The sequence below is a fragment of the Athene cunicularia genome, assembly GCF_003259725.1.
Source record: "Athene cunicularia isolate RWA chromosome 10 unlocalized genomic scaffold, athCun1 chr10_part1, whole genome shotgun sequence".
Lineage (NCBI taxonomy): Eukaryota > Metazoa > Chordata > Aves > Strigiformes > Strigidae > Athene > Athene cunicularia.
Window position 1 is genome coordinate 16,433,284 of NW_020799112.1, and position 21,332 is coordinate 16,454,615.

The 21,332-nt window shown below is 43.8% G+C and overlaps 1 long non-coding RNA gene across 1 annotated transcript; it reads left to right on the forward strand.

Annotated features, from left to right (window-relative positions):
• Positions 1-401: 401 nt before the first annotated feature.
• LOC113484202 lies at positions 402-7,458 on the forward strand. Its single transcript, XR_003399175.1, has 3 exons — positions 402-1,221; positions 1,328-1,527; positions 7,289-7,458. It is a non-coding gene; the product is annotated as an uncharacterized LOC113484202 (long non-coding RNA).
• Positions 7,459-21,332: the final 13,874 nt, after the last annotated feature.

Genomic DNA, 21,332 nt, shown 5'->3' on the forward strand with positions numbered 1-21,332 from the left:
TCTGGGAGATTAGCTCTTGACACTAACCATAATATTTCATTTCATAGGTTATTTCATGACTGAGTTTTGCCATATCAACTCTTTTAACATGGTCATGACTAATATTTTGGTATCTATTTCACTAACTTGTTTATGCAAGCACTGTTCCTTTTAAGTCACTACTATAGATAACTATTTATAGTCACCTATCAGCAACAGGCAATCAGTTTGCTTAGGATCTCTGTATGAATCTAATTTGCTGCTTTTGACTCGTTAATTGCAAAAACAGGTTGTCTTAAAATTCCAGGTGTTGAAACAAAGATAGAGCTGAGCCTGCCACTGGGGCTAATCCAGCATCAGAGGCTGCAAAAGGCAGCGCGGAAAGGGAGGACCTATATAAATAATGAACGATGACATGAAAACGTAGTAATGTAAGATCTTGATTTCCTCATCTGCATAAGCCCCTTTAATGCGTTGCTTTATCAGTTCTGGTCAGGGTGGGGAGTGCTGCGTGTGTTGCAGGGCTGGAGCTCCAGCTTTGGGTGCTCACGTGTGGTGAGTCAGGCTGCAAACCGTTGCAGGTCCCCTCGGGAGGGACTGTGATTTACAGTTTGGTGTTGGTTTCAGTTTTGGAGATGGTAGCGTGGATTTTCATCAGTTTGAGGTTTTTCTCTTGGATGCATCAAGTCCAGAAGGTTACAAGTAAAAGCGCCCTCTAGATTTTTATGTCACAGCATGAATCCAGGAGCAGGCACTGATAAAAACACTAAGTGTGACAGGCTCATGCCAAAATATCCGAAACACTCTGGCCCAGCATTCCTCAGCCAAGAAGCTGGATATGTAGAATATATAGACTTCATCTGGGTCATTGCTGTGCTGGAAGATGGGACAGCTGCCAGGTTTCTACAGTAGCTGCCGGATAGTGGCTGAGTCTCAAGGTAGAGGAAAGCTCCTCCATGCAGTGCTGTATCGGCGATCAAGATGCAGCCCCACAATCTCTGTGCTGCTTTGAATGCATCGCTCACAGCAATCAGTTATACTGGTTGAATAAATTCTTTATTTCGGATCTAGTTCTGATGAATGGCTCTGCCTGGTGCACAAAAGAGTCACAAGTGAAATATTGGATCTCAGGGCTGTATTCTGCCCTCTGAGGTGCTCCTGTGACCCCATCCCATTGCATCTGCACATGGAAGAGGAGAAAGGAGTCAGTAGCCTGCCCATGGCAGCATGGTCTATTGAAAGGTCAGTTGTGTTGGTGTGCACTTTGGAAAAAGGCAAGCACCTGTGGAAGGAGTTATGAAGATGAGGTCCTTTCTTTTATCTTATTTTTTCTTTGTTATCTCTTCAGGAAAGAGAGCTGTGTCTTGTAAAGTGCTGCTCTGCTATAGTTCTGCAGGAAGCTTGATCACTTTGGATGACTTCTGAGACCATGGACCACTTGATTTTTTTGCAGGCTGTTACGTTAATCTACAACATTCACTTAGAAACTGGAGCAAAATCTTCAAAAAAGGAAGAAGTGGACTGTCAGCAGCCAAACTCCTCCCATAAGTAAGTTTCATTTGGCTTTATATATTTTCTGCAATATAACACAAGCTACATATAGGAGAGCCATGAAGCTCTTCCAAAAGCAATGGTACATCTAATCCTTCCCAAGAACAATAGACTGAAATTTTCAAGGAAGGCCAGTTAATGGTTCTGGATGAGCCCAGTACAAGAAAGCAACTGTGCTTGGTACCACTGGGCATTGCTGGTCCTGGTGGGCCAGCAGTGGATGGGGGGAGGAGATGTGCAAAGCCACTGCCGGACCAGGGAAGTCATCCACATGGTTTAATACAGTACAGGGTTGAGGAAATGGTGGGTGTCTGGAGACATGGTTGCTGCTGAGGCCGGAGGCTTTTAGAAATGAAGAGCTTTGTGGCAACAATTATCCATCCCCAGGCCAGATTCTCCGTGCCCTCCTGCCCACTGGATCTGTGGATTTTGTGATATTCCTCTGAGGCACTAAGCAGGTCTCTGGACATACAGTGCAGGTGCAGATCTTGCCTCTTCTTAAAGTTAACCAGTTTTCCTTAGTAAATAGAGGGAATTTTCTGCCAGACATTGATGCTTTGGCCTCACTTAAAAAAATCCCCTGAGGTCTGAGATCTCCTTGTCCCACTGGGACAAGGGGTTGACAGCACTTAAGGAAATGTGACCCAGCCCTTTCTCTCACCCATCCACCAAGCATCATAGGACGACCCTGGAAATGGCAGGGTTATGAAGATGACTCCCATTTGCTTTTGTGTTGGCCTTTGTGGAAGTCACATTTCTAGGCCAGTGTCTGCAACCAGAGGGTTGAAAACTGTTTTCATTTATTAAGGACGAAAATAAATGGGTTAACTCCTCAGGCAAGAACATGCAGTTCTGATTGCTGATGCTTTAAGAAAAATGTCAAATCCGCAACAAAATTGCTCTGTTTTCTGTGCATGTTTTGAGCCTGTATATGCAGTATGCTGTCTGCACGTTGTCCCCCAGGACTTGGAGGGGCTCCAGCCCATGTCCACAGTGGTGGGTGTCCCTTCTGGAAGTGGGGAAAAGAGGGAATTACATACGGTAAACCAACCCTACCTGGGAGAAGGACTAGAGAAATGCTAATTATTCTCCCTGTCCCTGGAAACAATGGGGAGTCTGGTCCTTGTGGAAAGGCTTTGTTGTAAACTCTGCTTTAGTGATCTCTGCCTGTATTGAAAAATCCTCCTGATCTGCCATCCTGCCAGGCTGACACACTTACTGCTGTAAAAAAATCTGTGTTGTCCCGTGTGTTTTTCCCCAAGTAATGATGAGGGGAGAGGGGAGAACCGAGGAGGTTGAGTCATTTGTCTTCTTTCCTTGTCTTGGTAATGAAATATTGCTGTTGAACTTTACCCTGCCTTTCCTGTTACTAATTTTTTTTTTTTTTTTGCAATGGTTACCTTTTAAGAGGCTTGTAAAATTGCATTACTAAAATTTATGACTGTGTAGCAAATGTGTGCACATGCATTAATTCTGTTCAAGGCCAACGTCTTATAGCTGCAAAATTAATGTTATGGTGCAGTTTCTAGTATGGTTAATGGCTGTTCAATAAAGTAGGGCTCACGCTTTCCTCACCTTATGGTACTTAATTCCTTGAAGCAGCCCTGCCTTGAAGAGTTTGCCAGGTAATGGTTAAAAAAGGGCACGTGCACAACATACAGATATGTATTTTTATGCATTTTTGTTTATGCAGTTAGAGCCTCGAAAATCTTGGCCTTGTGAGTTGGCTCCGATGGGTTTCAGCTCCTTTGCATGGCATTTAGTTCAAAGGTTCAAAAGAAGATGTCTCTGAATTAAAAATGTTCCTCTTAACCATGACTCTGTTCTGGAGAGGCTGAACTAGATGTTCGTGTTACCCTGCAAATTATACTCTGCGTTTGGAAGTGAGTGAACAATAACAATTCGGTAAATGATAAATTAATTGACATTATCTACATTTAGACTTACATTCTCTTACTAGACCAAAGAAAAAGTAATTTTCTGCTAGAAGGGGGGATTAGTATGTGTAGCCTTTTTACCAATTGGAAGAGAGTTACTAAGCTTGTATTATTCCAGGTTGAAGACAGATGTAATAACATTAAGCAAATAACTGATGATGAGGGGTTGCTTGTATGCTGGTTGAAGACAAGAGGTTGGAGGAATATTTTCAGGGTGCCGAGACAGGAGTTTAGACAGTGTCTGACAGTGCTTGTCTTCTTCTTCAAAGCTTTGTCTGCCAGCCAGAAGAAAACTCAGTGCTCGTGATCTTGTACGATAGCCTGGTGTTTGGGACATGGTATATGCAAGATCACTGCTGTTAGAGGTAAAAACTTGACCACTTCGGACTCTAAAGTATGAAGTGTTGTACAGCTGAGATGTACTGGAGCTCCAGGGCAGGCAGTCTGCTGGTTAAGTCCAGGTGACACTACGCATGAGCCTACTGGTCCCACAAAGTCGGCTTCAACCACAATAGACCCCGGGCTTATGTCGAGTGGTATCTTGGCAAAGTGGTCAGTGATGGCAGTCCGCAAAGATCTAACGGAGGACAAAAATACCCATTTATGTATGAGAGCATCTGTGCTGTCTTATCCTCTAGGAGCAAGAGCCTTTTGGGGGGGGCAGTGATACTTTTTGCTCTGTGCTGGAAGACATGAGCTGACAAAAGTAGGACATCCCTGGGATGGAGAAACCAGTGCAGGGGGAAAGATAATCCCATGTGAAGGCTCTCAAGGCAGTACCGTATGTCTTCCATGTTTTGGGACTAGTTGCTTGATGTCCATGGGCTTTAGTTTCATGCCAGTTATTCACCGTGTCTCTCTTCTTCACGCTTTTTCTTGGAACAGAGCTTTGCCCTTGCCATGTGGTTGTGAGGTGCCCGGGAAAAGAGAGGCCAGACACAAGCAGAGATATCTTGGGAGCATCATCTTGATTCTTATAATGGCATTACCAGTATCATAAAGCGTTACAGCCAGATCAGTCATCAAATTTGTAACTCTGATGGTAGTCACCAGTACAACGCCTGGGAGGTGTTTGGCTCAGCTTGTCAAAGTGTTTTGGTGCTGTGAGAATGATGAACGTCCCCTGGAAAGGTTTTTGTGGAGGATAAGAGGAGAGAGAAAAACAGGGGAAGCATGATGCTCTGCTGGGATCGCAGTGTGGAGAGAGCAGGATTAGTGCTGTGGTGGATGGGCAGACAGCGAGCATCTGCTCTGGGCCACCAGGATCAGAGCACAGCAGGAATGAAAAATTCTTGGACCAGTTATCAAGGAATTGGGTAACTCCAGGATACTGTACTCATGGGGGATTTTTACTACCCAGACATCTGCTGGGTAACAAATGCAGCTAATCATGGCAATAATGTACAACCCTAATTCACTATAAATTCTCTCCCATATGTTTAGAATTGTATTTACTGTAGGAAGTGAGGGATAGTTATTAGTGAATCAAGGTGAACCAAGTGGCTGGTGCAGAGTCAGCCATATATTGTGAAAAATAACATATGACAGACTTGAACAGAATCCCTCTGAAAGCATGGCTGCATTTCAGGTATTTTAAGGGAAAATGTTGCTGTAATTACCGACTGCTTTTGAATGCACCAGTTGAACACCTCCTTTCTTGGTAACCTTTGTTGACCTTGAAGCACGAGTTCACGAGCAGAATTGATGAAGAATTATCTGCCAGATGAAATACGCCTCCTCGAATTCAATTCTGCTGATGAGGGGGTTGAAAAGGGTTAAGAAAAAAAAATAAGAAAGGAACCGTGATAATGGCTGCTTAGCTCACTGGTAGTACATGAAAGGATGTTGTTTTATTGATATACTTCTATGGCCTTTCTTCAGTTGCAGGCAATAATTTTGCCATCTAACTCACCATGGACCCAGAAGAGCGCTGTGAGCTCAAATATATCTAATATTGAGGCGGGAAGGAGTTGTCCCAGCTGCCGGAGTTCAGGGCTGAGCACAGTTAGTTACTGATGAATTATGGTGCCTTTTCCTGCAGTTCAGCAAATCCCTGCTCCCTGGCTGTGCTTGCCCCTGCGCTGCCTCGTCCTCGGCATGGGTTTATTTTGGTAAGGATGCCGTATGCTGAGCTGTGGCTTCAGCCACTCAGGGCCCAGGGATTTGCATAATGGCATTACTGCTTATTCCTCAGTTGCAATCTTTGAATATGCAAATCGGTTGATGCTGGTTACTGTGATTCTCCTGCCCTCACTGGTCCCCAGCTGGGGAAGTCTTTGAGCCATTTGCTGGCAACAAGGGTTTTCCTGTTGGCTTCTCATTTCCAGCTGTGGGTGAAGGCGAAAACCCCTTGATCAGCTACCTGAAATAGAGGGAGTACAAACGGCAAAGAGAGAGGGCTGTGAAATTCAGAAAAGGGGAACATCTTTTTTAAAAGAGCTTGAATGCCTTTTCCCCCGTTATTTTCCTTGCAGCAGCCCATGTTCACGCCGCTGGTGAGAGGCAGGGTAGGTCATCTTGCTCCATCCCACCCACTGCAGCAGGGTTTTGTCCTTGCAGTAGCTTCCCCCCATTTCTGTCTGCCCTGGCTGCTTCCCGCTTGAAATCTGGTTTCAAAGCGAAAGAGCTGAGGTAACAACCAACAGTTTTGAAGAAAACTGTCAGTCCGCTGCTCTTGGTGGTCTGCTGGCTCCGGTGGAGTCGGGCCAGTGTAAGGCAGGAGACCAGTTCAGCAGAGGACTTGCTTGGGTGGAGGGATGGGGAAACCTCCGCTCACAGCACCTAAGCGTGGAGGGCCTGGGGTTACCTGTCCCAGCATGGTTGTTACTTTGGACAAAAGCAGGTTTGGTGAATTGCAGGGTATTTCAACATGGCCTGAGTATATACATGTCTAGAGCAGGAGCTCTTATTAAAACATGAATCGATTAACCTTTCCCACTTCTGTTTTTCTAATTGTATTTTTGGTATTACTTATTTTTCCCCTGTATGTTTCCAAATAAGTATGGGGGAGGGAGAGAGAGAGAAACTGCTTTATTTTCTGGAAGAAATAGGTAAAACAGGAAAATCAATGTCTTTTCAATGGCAAGGGTGAAATCCTGGTGCCATTGAAGTCCAACTTCCCAGGACTTCTGAGGAGGCAGCATTTCACCCAAAACGCCCTGCAGGGCACCGGCAGTCTGTGTCGTGGGGATGAGCATCCAGCAGGCAGAGACTGTCCTTGGATCCACCTGCCAGCCATCGTACTATTTCCTTACAGCTTTGGCCCTCTCTGCTAACACTGCGTGTTTTTATGGCACCGATGGTAGCTCATATTATTCTTCCCTCAGCCATGGGCCTGCTAACTCCATCTGTACCTGCAGCATTTGTTGAGAAAACCAGTTATTTTGCGTCTAAGAATGTCACTGCAGTGTAAGTCAAAATGTCCAGGGAGTGGGGTATCTAGATGGATTTGCAAGGAACACTTTTGCCTATGCAGGGGAACATGTCCCATGCCATTATAACTTAATGGATATGATTTATTTCAGGAAAAAAAAAAAAAAGAAGAAGAAAACCCAGACAAATGTAGAACCAATGATTTACGGGAAACAACACTGATTGGAATATAAATACAGACAAGCAGCATATTTATTGCTGATGGTGCTATGTTCCCTGGGATAATAGAGCCATTTTGTAACTATTTGTCTGCATCTTGAGCTTGCATTTTGTCTCGAAATTTTTCATTTCTAATGAGGTTTCCTATCCTGAATATTTTTCTCAGATCAACAAAAAAATGGTTTGACATCCATTTGTAAAAGACTTCATTGTAATGTATCTTTTTTTAGGTGAATTTTAATCATGGAAGGGAAAGAACATCCTTGGAATTGAAGAGCTACGTTCTGGGTACATAAAGGACAGAATTGTATGTATTATTTTATCATCATGTATCTTTTAATCTGGAAGAATTTGTCTACAAACCTTTAGGAATAAGAGAGTGCCTGGTTTTATTCAGTATTTTGCTGGGAAGAGATGAGTTTATTATGTTGGTATTTGCAGGAAGCTAATGTGATATTGCCAGGACTCTTCAAGCAGCTAAAGATCCAAGGCTGCAGGAACCAATTCTTTATATTTCAGAAATGGTGCAGATTAAAATTGAAATATAACCATTCAGACACACTGACAAGAAGGCACATTTTTGTGCTGTGGAGCAGCATGCCAATGTAGAAACAAGAACTAGTCCACGAGGAAAAGACAGGACTTGATAGATGTCACTTCATGGCCAAAGTGTCCCAAGTCTTGTCGTGTCTCAGCCTCCTTGTACTCAAAAATAGTAGTCACTGTGAGACTTGAACTGCACTGAGACATTTCCATACACATTGTCAGTCTATGAATCTGTTCGGCCTTCCTGTCTGATTTTTGTTTTATTCAAGTTTTCCCCAAAAACAGTGGATTAACTTTTCTGCTCCTACCAGTTTGCCGTAGGTTGTAAGTGGTAGAAGTGAATAAAATTCTTCAAGAATAAGTTCTGCTGCAATGATCCATTTTACTTAAATATGTGATCAAACGAAAATGCAGCTTCTGAACACTTTAGAACAAGAGCAAAATCTGGCAACGTGTTAGATGCCCTCAATGGCTGTAGTCTTACTGGGGACTTTGATCACAGCTTCCTTCATCTCTTTTCATGCTGCTTACAAAGTTACTCTGTGTAAAAATGTAGTGTCTGATTTACTTTAACCCAGCAAGGACAAATTAATTCTGAAGCAGGAGATGGCCAGTCTCTGGGCCCGAGTTGTATGTAGATCTGGAATGATTTTGGAGCAGTTGCTGTGGAGAGGATGTGCCAAGTGACTGACAGCAGGGCCACACCAGAGAACATCGTTGTGCTCGTTACTGATTATAATGAAGTGGAAAGGTAACCTTCTGCAGTCAGGTTTCGTTATTTCAGAATTGGAGATGAACTTTCCCCAAAATTGTAATTTGGGGGGAAAGTTCATCTCCAATTCTGAAATAATTTTTCAGAATTGGGGATGAACTTCCCCCAAAAGTGTAATGGGTACCTCTGCACTAACTCTCCCACCAACCCTGTCTGCATACTTACATTTTGAGCCATCTGAAAGCTCTTACAGGCCAGGAGTGGTACCCTGAAGCAGAACAGTCTTCTCCAGGGGAGCTGTGGTGGTTACTGAAGGAATTCAGCCTTTATTTAGTCTATAAGAGATGGTTCCCACCACTGCTGAACTGCAGGCACTGCTCAGTTTCTGTTCCGTGACTGCCACGTTACACTGCAGCATTTCAGGAGGAAAAGTGGAGAATGACTTTTCCATTTGAAGCCATATGAAAGGATTCAGCCAGACAGCATGTAATTACCCTAGCTGGAGCCAGGCCAAGGGAGAGGATCTGTGGCTCCCCATCTGCGGGCTTATTTTCAGCACTTCAAATGAGAGATTGCATGGAACATGTCAAAATGAATGAAACAAACTTAGTTTCAGTCCGGACATCTCCTCCATCATGCCCACATCAGACGCAAATAACTCACCAACGTGGTGTCCCCTGGACTGCCCTTCAAAGTCTCAGTTTACAAGCCCAAATGAAAGAGCAGCTGGAGGCAAAGAGCCTTTCCCATTCATTCAGGTGAGTTGCGAAGTGGGTAATGAAAATGCTATTGTTTTCCAACACGGGCAGGATAGGTTATTCAGGCAAATAAATTCTGCCCGTGACTCTTTCTCTTACAATAGAAACAGTGGCCCTAATCCAGTAAAGCACTTTAGTGTGTGCTGAAGTGGAAATTTGTGAGCGGCCCTGCTGATTTCAAGGGATCAGCTCTCGTGCTTAAAGTTAAATATGAGGAGTGGGAGCTGGCAGGTGGGTGGATGAGCGGTGTGATTGCCCAGGGGCCCTGCCTTATTATCTATGATTATATGGGTTTAGTATTTGGCTGGATCTGGGCCCGTTTGAACAAAGAAGCGGGATTAGCAGGCGTGCAAATAGGGAGCAAAGCCAAAGGGTTCCAGCAGTGTTGAACACAACTTTGTTACTCAGACGGAATGTATAAAAGTGAATGAAAAGGCTGTATGATTGCTGTTGCCATCCTGTTAATTAGGCTGAACTCATGCTTCATTAGTGCTACAATATGCTTCCATCTTAACAAAGCCCTATTGGGTGTATGGAGCCACTTTACTATTAGTAAAATGCAGCCTTATCAGAAAGCCCTGTAATTCATTTCGTAAGACAAGTCATGACATATATTATGTTGAAATTGCACTGAAGAGACAGATTACTTGCTTAACACTTGCTTTTCCTAATGAACAGGAAAAGATGTTTTCAAAACTAAGTTATTTATTGTGTTGGGAGCTCTTCTGACCTCGTGCCTAATTACAATGCGTAGTCCTTTAGCGGTGTTTCTAAAGTAGTTTCTAAATAACGCAAATTGAACCGAGCAGCTTTTGCTCTTGCCCATTCTCTCAGTGGCATTGTGAAAATACTGTCAAGCATTAAAAACCCTGTTTCTTGCTGTCATTGTGGGGAAGAGAGTTTTGCATATAATCAGTACAATATCCCTGCAGCAGGAATGCAGCAGAAGTACTAGCACAACCCACATTCCCTGCTCGCAGTACTGATTATAAAGCAGTACTGATTAAGCAGCAGAGTGAAAACTTGACACAGAAGCAAGAAATTACATGTACTGGCTCGTTCACTGCCCCCAAGTAAACACTGTGCTCCCCTGACACTGCTGCATCGTGGACAGAAGTGTTGTTTGTATTAGTGTTATGATAGATGCTGACCTGGCAGTGATTTTTCTGTGGACTCACTGTGCTGGAAAGGGAGTTTGAATGACCTCAGAGCACAGGTCCGCATTAGCCTGAACAGGAGAGCTGATTTAAGTCAGTCCTGCCCTACCAGACATCCCCACTTTCTTAGCAAGCTTCATGGTTTTCTGTGGCTGCCAGCGAAACCAGATTTCTGCAGATTAGAATACGTTAGGACTAACGCAAAAAAAAAAAAATAAAAAAAATCCCAGAGCGTTTTTGCTGACCCTGATTGTTTGACCCATCTATCTCGGGTAGCATGCTGTGCTGGTTTTGGCTCGAATAGAGTTAGTTTTCTTTATAGTAGCTGGTATGGGGCTAAATTTTGGATTTGTGCTGGAAACAGTGTTGATAATACGAGGATGTTTTAGTTATTGATAAGCAGTGCTTACACAGAGCCAGTGAGCAGGCTGGGGGTGCACAAGGAGTTGGGAGGGGACACGGCAGGGACAGCTGACCAAAGGAATATTCCACACCATATGGCATCCTGCTCAGCATATACACCTGAGGGAAGGAGAAGCAAGGGAGGGCTGTTCAGAGTGATGGTGTTTGTCTTCCCAAGTAATCGTTACGTGTGATGGAGCCCTGCTTCCCTGGAGGTGGCTGAACACCTGCCTGCTGATGGGAAATAGTGAATGAATTCCTTGGTTTGCTTTGCTTGCATGCAGGGTTTTTTCTTTGCCTATTGAACTGTCTCTAGCTCGACCTGCAAGTTTTTTCACTTTTACCCTTCCACTTCTCTCTCCTATCCCACCAGGGGGGAGTGAGCAAGCGGCTGCCTGGGGCTTAGTTGCCAGCTGGGGTTAAAGCCCGACACATACAGCGAGTCTCCGCAGGGTGGTCGGCACTGCGGGAGTAATTGGTCGTGGGTGGGGAGAGAAAGAGCAAATGGGTGAGAAAGTGGATGTAGGAAGGAGTGACTTCAACAGATCTACCACTGAGGGTACAAAGGTTAGTGTGTTCACAAAGGTATGAATTTGGGGCAGAATAATTTCCCAACCTGTGTAACTAATTGTTAGGGGTGTGGGGGCAGGTTGTGTTTTGTGCTCCGGTGATGGTCTCACACAATGGCTTTCTCTTCTACAGGCTGAAGTCAAATGGCAAATGTTGGCTTCATTTCAGCACAGCAGGACGAATACCATGGTGCTCCACCACCTTCCCCAGAAGGGTCTCGTTTGATGGATCCCTTCTGGAGCCCCCAGTGGCAGCAACACTCTGCTGCAGCCAAAAGCAGCCGTGTCCGGCGGAGTGGATCACGCGTGGTTGAGTTAGATTCAACTCCATCCTAGATCTCAGCTCTTCCTACCTGAATGATCTGGATTTGCTATTACTGGTGGTAAGATCAGGGAAGGGAGATGTGTACCAACATCTTTTAATTTTCGTGTTTTCTCCTAGCACCATTCTTTTGCCTCACTGTAAACATCTATGCTTACTCATGTCTTCCTACAGTAGACATAAAAATATCTCCCTCCCTCCATATCCAACAGTACATCTTGCAGCCCTGAAATGACCCTATATGAGAGGGTCATAACAGCACAGTCTAATGGAGAAGAAAAATGGCAATGAGGTAATGTAGCAAAAACAACTCTGCACTGCTCACCAATTCTGTTTGCTCTTGCAACTCAGGCTACTTGTATTGTCATCCAGCTGCAGGGCTGAAGGGCATTTATTGGTGCAACCCTGTGACATCCATGGATTTTGTCCCAGGGTGTCTGCAGTCACAAGTGAGTGCTGTGGATGATGGGCGCAGTCTCATGTTTGCGTGCCAGCTGCTGCGCGATTGCACATCCCCAGTAAAATCAGCACCGCCCCTGCGAGCCCAGGGGAAACGCACTCGTTCACACCAAATCAAATTTGCCCCAGCGCTCTGAAATGAGCACCGTGATGTGAAATTTATAACAATAACAATTGGGAACCAGAGGTGGTTTCACAGAAGGACTTTTATTTACTGCTTAAATAAAAATACCTTATTCTTACAGGCACGGAAAATGCTGCACTACGGTAAATTTGGGAAGATGTTGCAAGATTTTGTTCCAAGATGGAATAATGCCTTTCTTGGTGCCTTAGGGCCACCATCACCATGAGCCACAGCTGCTGGTTTTCATAAGGTTAGTTTGAACCGAGGTCAGATCCCTTGCTCCTCTTTGCCACGCAGCTGTAGAGATGCTTGAGCTGAAACGAACTGATGGGACAGGATGAAGCAGTGCAGGACAGGAACGTCTGTTTTGGTGGCAGAGCCAGCTTACACTGATTTAAAGTGATCACAGAACTGTCACACAAGATAGGCAATTGCTTGTGCTCTCCACTGCTTATGGTCAAGGACACACGTATAACTCCTTGGTTGCTTAACCAAGTGGTTTCCTGAGCTCATTTTTGTATGTTACATATATAACCAAAAGTAAAAAAAACCTAGCGTGTCAAATAGCAAGAAATTGTAACTGCCAACTCACGGTTGTGGCTTTTAGCATATATAGGCCATAAGAGCATCTAATTTTTCATTCTTCTGTCTGGGTTTGCAAATGTGATGACGAAGTAAATGACCCATTATCACTGTGTTCCCACAGAATAACTTCAACAACGGTACAGGATGCAATCCACTTGCAAAAGCCTAATCCAGTTGTTCTGTGGGGTTTTCTAGATAGCCTTCCTGAGGTGAAACAATACTTTTTAATGGATGGTCAAAATTTAACATGTAGGGGAGTACGGGCTCTCCTCCCACTTCCCTGTGCTTGTGAACTGAGTTTGCAGGGATGGTGGGTGTCATGTGGTACTGCATATATTTTGCTTCACCTGTCATATGCCTTAACTCACTACAGTGTTTTGCATCTGGGTCAGCTGTATTTTTATCAAGCATTAACATTCATCAGGGTTTGCCAGTACTTAATAAAAATGCTACTGAAAACTGCATTCTTCCACCTCTTTATTGAAGCAGATTATATTGTGTTTGAACTGTGTTTGAACTGAAGGTACACTTATGTGAAAACTGTTATATTCATAACACACACCCAAGCAATAACAAAGAGCTCAGTTAATGAAAATCACTCAAAGGAAATCACTGCCCACCCCTTCCAAGATCAATTAGAAAGATTATTCCAGCATCCCTAATGCTGCCACGCTGCAGTTGTACTATAAAGCACCTCTTCCCTTTAGAAAGCTAAGGTAGGGAATCTGACAATGATGTCTAATAAACAGTGCGGGGAAAAAAAGCATCTACATTCCCACAGCAACGGACAACACTTGGCCAGCATAAATATATAAGGTCTCCCTGTAAGGCTCACATTCAAATGAACACAAGTACAGACGGGTCGGGACAAAAAGCTGTTTCCCAAAGCTGGATCAGAGTTTGAACCACTTTTTCAGTGGCAAAGGCTGGCAAAGCTCTTTCCCAGGGGGTTTCTGTCTTTGGAGGACACCTTAGCGTGGCTTCCTAACACTCTGCAGCTCAAGGATCAGCTGGAAGATGACTGCTCCTCCGAACAGAGAAGAACACATCCTTTCTGGCAGTGCACCAGCAAATTCAGATGCTGTAACACCAAAACAGACAAAGTAGCTGCCAGAGAAGAAACACTACACGTAGAGTGGGGAATGCAACATTTTGTTGCATGATATAAGCACGGCAGTGTGGGCAAACCCTCGGCTGCTAGAAAATGATGATGCTCCACTGTCTTTGGAGACGTACAGAAAATTATACCAGCTGAGGGTTTGGCATTGTTGTGAATATTCCAGTTTCTAAATGCGTTTGTTCTCCTCCTCTTTTTCCTTTCCTCCAGTGTCTCTGTGACAGCAACAGGTTTGTCTCAGGGATTTATTTTTCTTGCTACTTCAGAAGGTGGACCTGAGCTTTAATGATGCAGAGCTGAATGCTGGAGATTCTTAATAATTGGCAAAGGTCTTAAAAACCGAGACTCTAGTATTTATTGATAATGCTAAACTGTTGGAACTGCTTTGATACTAATCGTTCTGCCAAAAATAGCCAAATTTTTAACTAGATGAAAAATTGCTATTGCCAAAACATTACTTCTCGTTGCAAAAAAATGCACCAATCCTTCAAACAGCATTAAAGATATAATTCATTGATTTATGCAAATGAAAAGATGTTTCGTAATCGTTTTGTTAAATATTTCATTTAGTGTAAATACAGATCCATTTTAAACTGCAAACATACGCAAAGGCAGGTAAGGTTTTTCAAACAGTTCACCACACAAAGAGCTGATGCATTTTTTCAAGGGAATCTTTCTTCTGCCCACACCTGAAGGCTAAAAGGGAGAAGAGAGAAGAGGGTGAACCTTTTTCTCTGGTGGTCGTGACTAAATCACTGAATAACTACTTTTTTTTTTTTTTTTTCTCTTTACAGCAGTGTTTTAATATGCACTGTGATTCACATGCTGCACTATGAAGGGAAAAGTGCCCCAACCCAAATCGCTAGGAACAGAAAATAGAAATACTAGTCTTTACCTCTGTGTTTAAATAAGAGGATTTGTGGAGCACAGCAGGAAAAACTGAGGCATTGATTCCCTTTGAGCTAAATCCTCACTCTTTCCTCTCTAGCCATAAAATTCATTGGTCTAACACATTACGATGCATCAGTTTGGCTGTGTTAATTCCTTTGAAATAATGTTCCAACCTACTGTACTTCCGAAATCCCAAACTGGTTGATTTAGCTGTATGTGTTTACATGTTGTTGGAAAGTCAGGATGCCTCCTGTTTGACTTCACTAATTACATGCTTCAGATTTCTTGTCAAAGCTGTTAATAAAAACTTATGAACTTCCGACTCGTGTGATTGCAGTCAGGAAATGTCTTTTTTAAACATGGAACGTGCTTGCTTTTGTCACGCCAGAAGATGGAGGAACTTCCTCTGATTCCCTCCATTGATAATTTTTATCTTTGCGTCGCCTGCTGCTTATGGCTGCCTCAGTCAAAGGATGCTGCACAGACCCCTTCTGCTTGCAGAGCTCTAATGAACACTTGGCGCTGTCGGTGGCTGCTGGAAACAGCTCTCAACAACTTCATCCCTGTCCACGGCAGGTGAGTCCACCTCTTCTGGAAGGGATTATAAATGAGAGGGATGTGGTAGTTATAGGCAGTGGGACTGCCCTGTGCCAACACTGTGACCTGCTGCGTGGCTGTGGGGGGCTGGAGGGGCACTGATTTGAGGGAGTTTTTGGCCTTCTTCACCATGCTAGATCTGCTTGTCCACACTCTCTTGTCTTTCCCCCACCCCAGTATTTAATTTCTACGCTGTTCATAGCCACCTCAATCCCCGCTTCAGGGAGGGAAATCTCCCCGTGTGGGGATCATCGGTCGTCCCCCGGCACAGCTTCCTCAGGGTCCTCCTCTCCCTCCTAAGGAGCACGAGTGGCCTGCCCTTCACTGTTTGTGGTTAAAAGCTCACTGAAATCCATACGACTCCTTCTCAATAAAACACTAGTTTTCACCAAAGGTAACAGGTCAAAGTTCTCATTGAGCTTCTAAGATCTAAAGTGCACAAAGAGCTTTGCCCAAAGAGCATGAGTTTGGTTTTCAGCCAATGCCACCAACAACCAGAAGAGAAAATGTGGAGAAGGGGATACACACTGTTTCCTTCAGTATTCTGCAATTCATGCGTGTATTCACCTTTATTTTCCTTACTTTGGAACAGTTCTTTCCCTCAGCCAGGGGAACTGCTCATTTCTCTCGCTGCTTCTCTAATGAGTCTCTTTTAGATTATCTCCATATTCCCAGAGGGTTTGTACCTGCATCTCCCAGGAGAAGAGCTGTTGCCTCTCTGCAGGTGGGACAGGACTGTTTGCATAGCTAAAACTGCCTTTGTTTCTCGCATGGGCATTGCTTATATCTAATTTGCTGCCCTCTGTTACCACCTAGGCACTTTAAGAGCTATTGCTTGCCAATAGACATGTTTGGGTTTTTTTTTCTGAATGCATTACATTTTGCTCTTCTAAGAGGTATCTCACCATCTGAAGTCCTGCACAAAGCCAGAAAGAAACAGGTGTCCCACCTGCATGCCCCCTGGAGAGGAGCTCAGATGCAGGGTATGGGTTTTTCCCTCAACCAGGAGGTACTATGCAGCACAGACAGGACCGACAGCCAGGCTTGTTAGCATGAAACTCCCAGCAAAGATTAAAAGGTGAAGTCCTGGAGTCACCAGGGACTTTTTACCAGTAACTTCAGCAGACTCAGAGTATCACCCACCACCCTCTCCAGCAGTGCAAGGTGGGGTCCTGGTGGCCTTGTGTTTTGCTCAGCACCTTCAGTTCAGGGTTGAGATCAATCATTTGGCTCTAGATTCGGTTTTAGTCCTTCCTCGAAATTTCCTGGAAAACATAAAACAAGAAGATAGCTCCTATGGGATTTACAACCCAGAAGAGGAACAGCCGCATATTTTTCACGGGAGAGGGAGAGCATTGCTACTGCAGGGGACACCTCCCTACCTCCTCCCATGGGTACCAGAGCCTGGAGAGCAGGATGCACTGAGGGAATAACCTTCAGTCTGCAAAATATGAATAATATCCAGACTGCAGGCCCTTGCTTAGCTCTGTTCCCTGCTGCTAGGTGTGATTCTCAGGATGCCCAGCTCAGACTTGTTGCTTTTTTTCCTTTGGAACCTCACACCATTACTGTATATTACAGTTGGACTCAAGATGTACTGTATTGTAGGATCTTACTTTAAGCATTACCTGAAGATGTACACAGCTTTTATAATTTTTTAATACTAATAGTAGAATTAGCATCATTATTCATTTGGTTGATATTTTCTCCCTGATGCGCACATGTCTGAGCAGACACGCATATATGGGCCAGTGTTTTTTTCTCTTGTGAGCAAGGTAGTATCCACAGTGCTCTCACTCCCTGCTCCCACAAGGGGTTTAAGCAAGAAATTGCTCATTTAATTAAAGTTTTATTTAAGATATAAACTCCAAAATGCTTTCTACTATCTTAATGTGGTCAGCTGTGCTTTTCTGTTGATTGGACCGGGATGAGGGAGAGCTGTGGGGGAATAGGAGAACCTAAAAGGGAGATCACATGGGAAGAGGGGAAGGTCCAGCAGGAAGGTGTGTAACAAGAAAGGCACGAGCAAAGGAGTGGGAAGGTTGGTATGGGAAGAGATTTCAGGACAGGGAATTGCAAGTTGCTCTGGGCTGGTTTGAAACAGGGCATGCCAATCAAGATGCTGCTTTGTAAGTGAAGACACATGCAGGCCCCCTCTCCCAGCAGGTAGCCCTAACTTATGCCCTCTCTCACGTGCAGCAGCTGAGGCTGCTTGCCCTTGCAAAGTGGGAGGTGGATGGTAGCAGCGGTACTGGGGAGCAGGAGCTCCTGGGGATCCTTCCTGCTCTGACTGCAAGGTAAGCCCTGCTCTGGTTAGGGATTTAGGGTTTTTTTCTGTTCTTGTTCAGAAAGATACAGATGTGAGCAGATCCTGCGTTTGTGTAGACTTCTTTGGGGGTTGCAGCTCTCTTGCTACCCCTTCCAGGTATGAGGCAGTTGTCTGATCAGGGAGTTGACTAGAAACTTTTCCTATTAGGACCAAACTTGGTGGAAATGAAGTGCTTTCTTTGTTTTCACCTTTCCTGCAGTATCGTGGAAGTGTGGTTGGGTTTGTAAGTGCAAGAGAAAGAAAGATGTCTTCGGTGGTTTGCTGGAATTTGCACTGTAACACAGCCTTTAGCTGGTGGCCAGCACAAACATGAGATCAGGTCAGAAGCAGAAACATTGGTGCCTTTGGTCTGTGGATTTTTGTCCAAGGGAAGATGTGACCTTTCTTCTAAGGTTCTTGCCTTTGGTGTCCTTTTCAACAGGAAGGATCAAAAGAGGATGCCAAAATACAGTTCAAATGTTCTACCTGAGCTGTAATGGCAGGGTGGAAGCACTGTAGATTTTTCTTTTAGCTAAATTAAATACCCCATGTCTTAGATTGTAAAGCTACTTTTTTTTTGGTGTTGTACCGTTGAGTGAAATTGGTGGAGTCGTGTTAATTCTCCAACTGCCCTTTGGCTCTTGGTTTTTCCCTAAAATAACATTTTTGGTGCTGCCTCCAAGTGCTTCTTATAGAGCCTGAGGACTTTGCTATCCTCTGGTACCTACAAGAGGCAGCCTGGGTTAGTGTGCTTTTAAAGAACAGAGAAATAATTGTATTTGTGAAGATTTTAGAGCTAACTCTAATGGTTGGGATAAGTAGTGGGTTGTAAAATGAAAGAACATGGAATTCTGAAACCCATCAAAGCATTTAAAGGACTTCTCAGTGTACCCAGATGATCACATTCAAAATGTAGGACATATCAAAACCCACTACAAAACAGAAAGAGTAGGTAGGAACAAAAAAAATCAAGGATTGTTTGTTAAAGGGTCGTCTGCAGACACTGAATTCCTGATGAGCAGTGCTTTCAGAAGTACCAGAGCAACCCGAATCACATAAACACTTTTGGGAGTGTTTATCTCTCATGTATCATTTATGGATCTGTCTCATGGCTGGAATGTGGGGGTAGAAAGGGAGAGCAAGCTCTCTGGGAATGTTTACAGGAAAACGAGGTTGAATAGTCTTCACACTTTGTATGCTTTGCTTAAAATTCAGCTGTGCAGCACGCAACATTGTGACTCGGGTGCTTCTGAAGATGCACGAATATCCATCAAAGAAATAACAATAACACTCGTGTGAATAACCGCATTCTTGTAGGAACATCTTCTTTTTGGTTGCATACATGGTAAGGTGCTCTGTGCTCCCAGCACCACCTGGCCACAGCTCCCTCATGTTTTGTATTTGTTTTTTCTGTCACATCTGGCTGAAGTTTGCAGTCAGCATCAATTCTGATGAGACCTGACAGCTTATGCACAAACAACACAGCTCCATACCCTAATTTTCTTAACTGGTCTCAGGTAAGAGCTTAGCTCTCTTTAAAATTGATAATACTTTAACCCTGTTTATTTTGAGAGAGCAGAAACGTATTAGAATTTGCTTGATCCCGTTAGTAATGCCTTGGAGCAGTTCTGGATTTTCAGTAGGTCTATATGTAGACCCTTTCCGCTTCTGCGTGTGTTTATAGGAAGCCCCTTTCCTCTCCTGCCTATGGACCTGCCCTAACTCTAATCTAGTCCCTTCACAATGTTTAGCTGGCTCTGGTTTCAGTTCTGTGTTAGTTTTCCGTGCCTTCCCCGAACTTTCACTGTGGCATCAGGATAAAAAAATGGAAAAAATTGGCTGAACTGATTTGCATCAACACTCATCCTGCTTCCTACAACTTTCGTAGGGTTATTGTAACCTATTATGACTGATTATAAAAACCTTAGCCTTAGTGACCATCAGTGATGGTGCAATCTTTACCGTGTGGAATGGGATTCTGCAATGCCCATCTCTGCGAATGCCTCCACGTTGTTTCTGCAGATCAGAAAAAAGATGGTAAAGGGCGTGAATCATTCTGTTGCTCTTCCCCATAGTTAAAAAGGAGAGGTAGCTTGTACTTAGTCATTTCTCTGATTATGCCAAGTCAGCCAACTACTGTAATAATGAAAAAAGTCATTTCTCACATGATAAATAAGGATGTTTCTTCCTATAAAGGATACCCACCTGAAAACTTGCCAGTAAGATGACCCAGACTTGCTACCTATCAAAGCCGAGCTCGTTGGCAGGCTTCTCATGGATTTCAGAAATAATCTAAAAGCAGACTAAAAGCTCAGCCTGTACCCGAAATCATCAAAACTGATGTTAACAGCAAAGCTGACAACTCCCTTGTCTTAGAAAATCACTTATGAGGGTTTTGCATTTTGTTGGAGTCTCCTCAGTGTTTCAGAAAAATAAATATAGAGAACAGGTTTGCTTAGGCAACATCCTAAGCCACATGGAGTCCTCAGTGTAAAATGATTATTTCTGAGGTTTATGGACTTCTGTGCACGTAATAATGGCTGCAGCGAAGGTAGAGTACCTGGAAAGTGAGCAGTAATAATCCCAGTGCCTGGGAAAGGTGGTCCAAGAAGCAAGGTTAGTCCTAGAAAGTGAGTCTTGGCAAGACTGCAGTGGTATGTTTCAGATGTGGAAAAACTAAAAATAAATTGTGTGGGGAAATAATGAGTACATGCAGTAGAAGAAAAATTTTTCGCTCCATAAGGGCTTGTGGTGTGCTTGCTAACCTCTGAAGGGATGACTCGCCCCTCTTTGAGGGTGTCTAAATGGCATGATCAATACATGGTTAATTCTCAATAACTACACGCAGCGAAAGTCCTATAGCCCAGCTGGGTGAAAAGCAGCCAAGGATGACAAGGCAGCAGTGCTGGTGATAACCACCGAGCTGGCGGACTCACCGGGTGTGAGGCCAAGTTCACCGAGTCCAAAAGAACCCAGCAGTGTCTCCTGCAAAACTAGATGGGTAATAGGAGCTACTGAAAAGATGCTAAAGTACTCAGGGATGTTAAGGACAAATTTATTTTTTTTTTAAAAGAAAAAGTTCTGGATTTATAAGAATAGATCAAAAGTTCTCTGCAGTGTCAGAAATATCGGGAAACATGAAACTGCAGGAAACTCCCTTGGGTTTGCTCTCTTTTATAAATTCTGACCTTTGACTCCGCTGCCCAGACACTGTTTGGATTTTACATTGGTTTACCTCATAATTGGATGAAGCTCAGCAGTTTCAGCTGAGTTTCTGGGTTCAATCAAATCATCATATATATGAACTCGGAAGCTCATCATGAAACACCTACTGGGAATTCACATTGCAGCCCAAAACCCAATAAAAAAATTCTCGGGAGAAGTGTTGAAGTGGCATCATGTATGGCTGCCCAGAGGAAACTGCTAAACTTGTTATGGTACTTTTGACACGATCCGGCTATCGCATCCCCTGTCCCTGTGTCCGTGTGTGGCTTTCAGCAGTCCCTGTCACTGCAGCAGCTGCTTCCTGACCCAAACTGCTCTGTGTCCGTCCTTAGTTTGCACTAAACTTTTTCTTTTTCTTTTTTTTTTTTTTTTTCCCCAAGTAGTGCAATGATTTACTCTCCCGAGGAAAGGCTACATGTGTAGCGTTGTGTTCATTTATAAACTTACCTTTCCTTAAACACTTGTTTTTTCTGCATTGATGTGTGCAAGTAACACAGCAGGA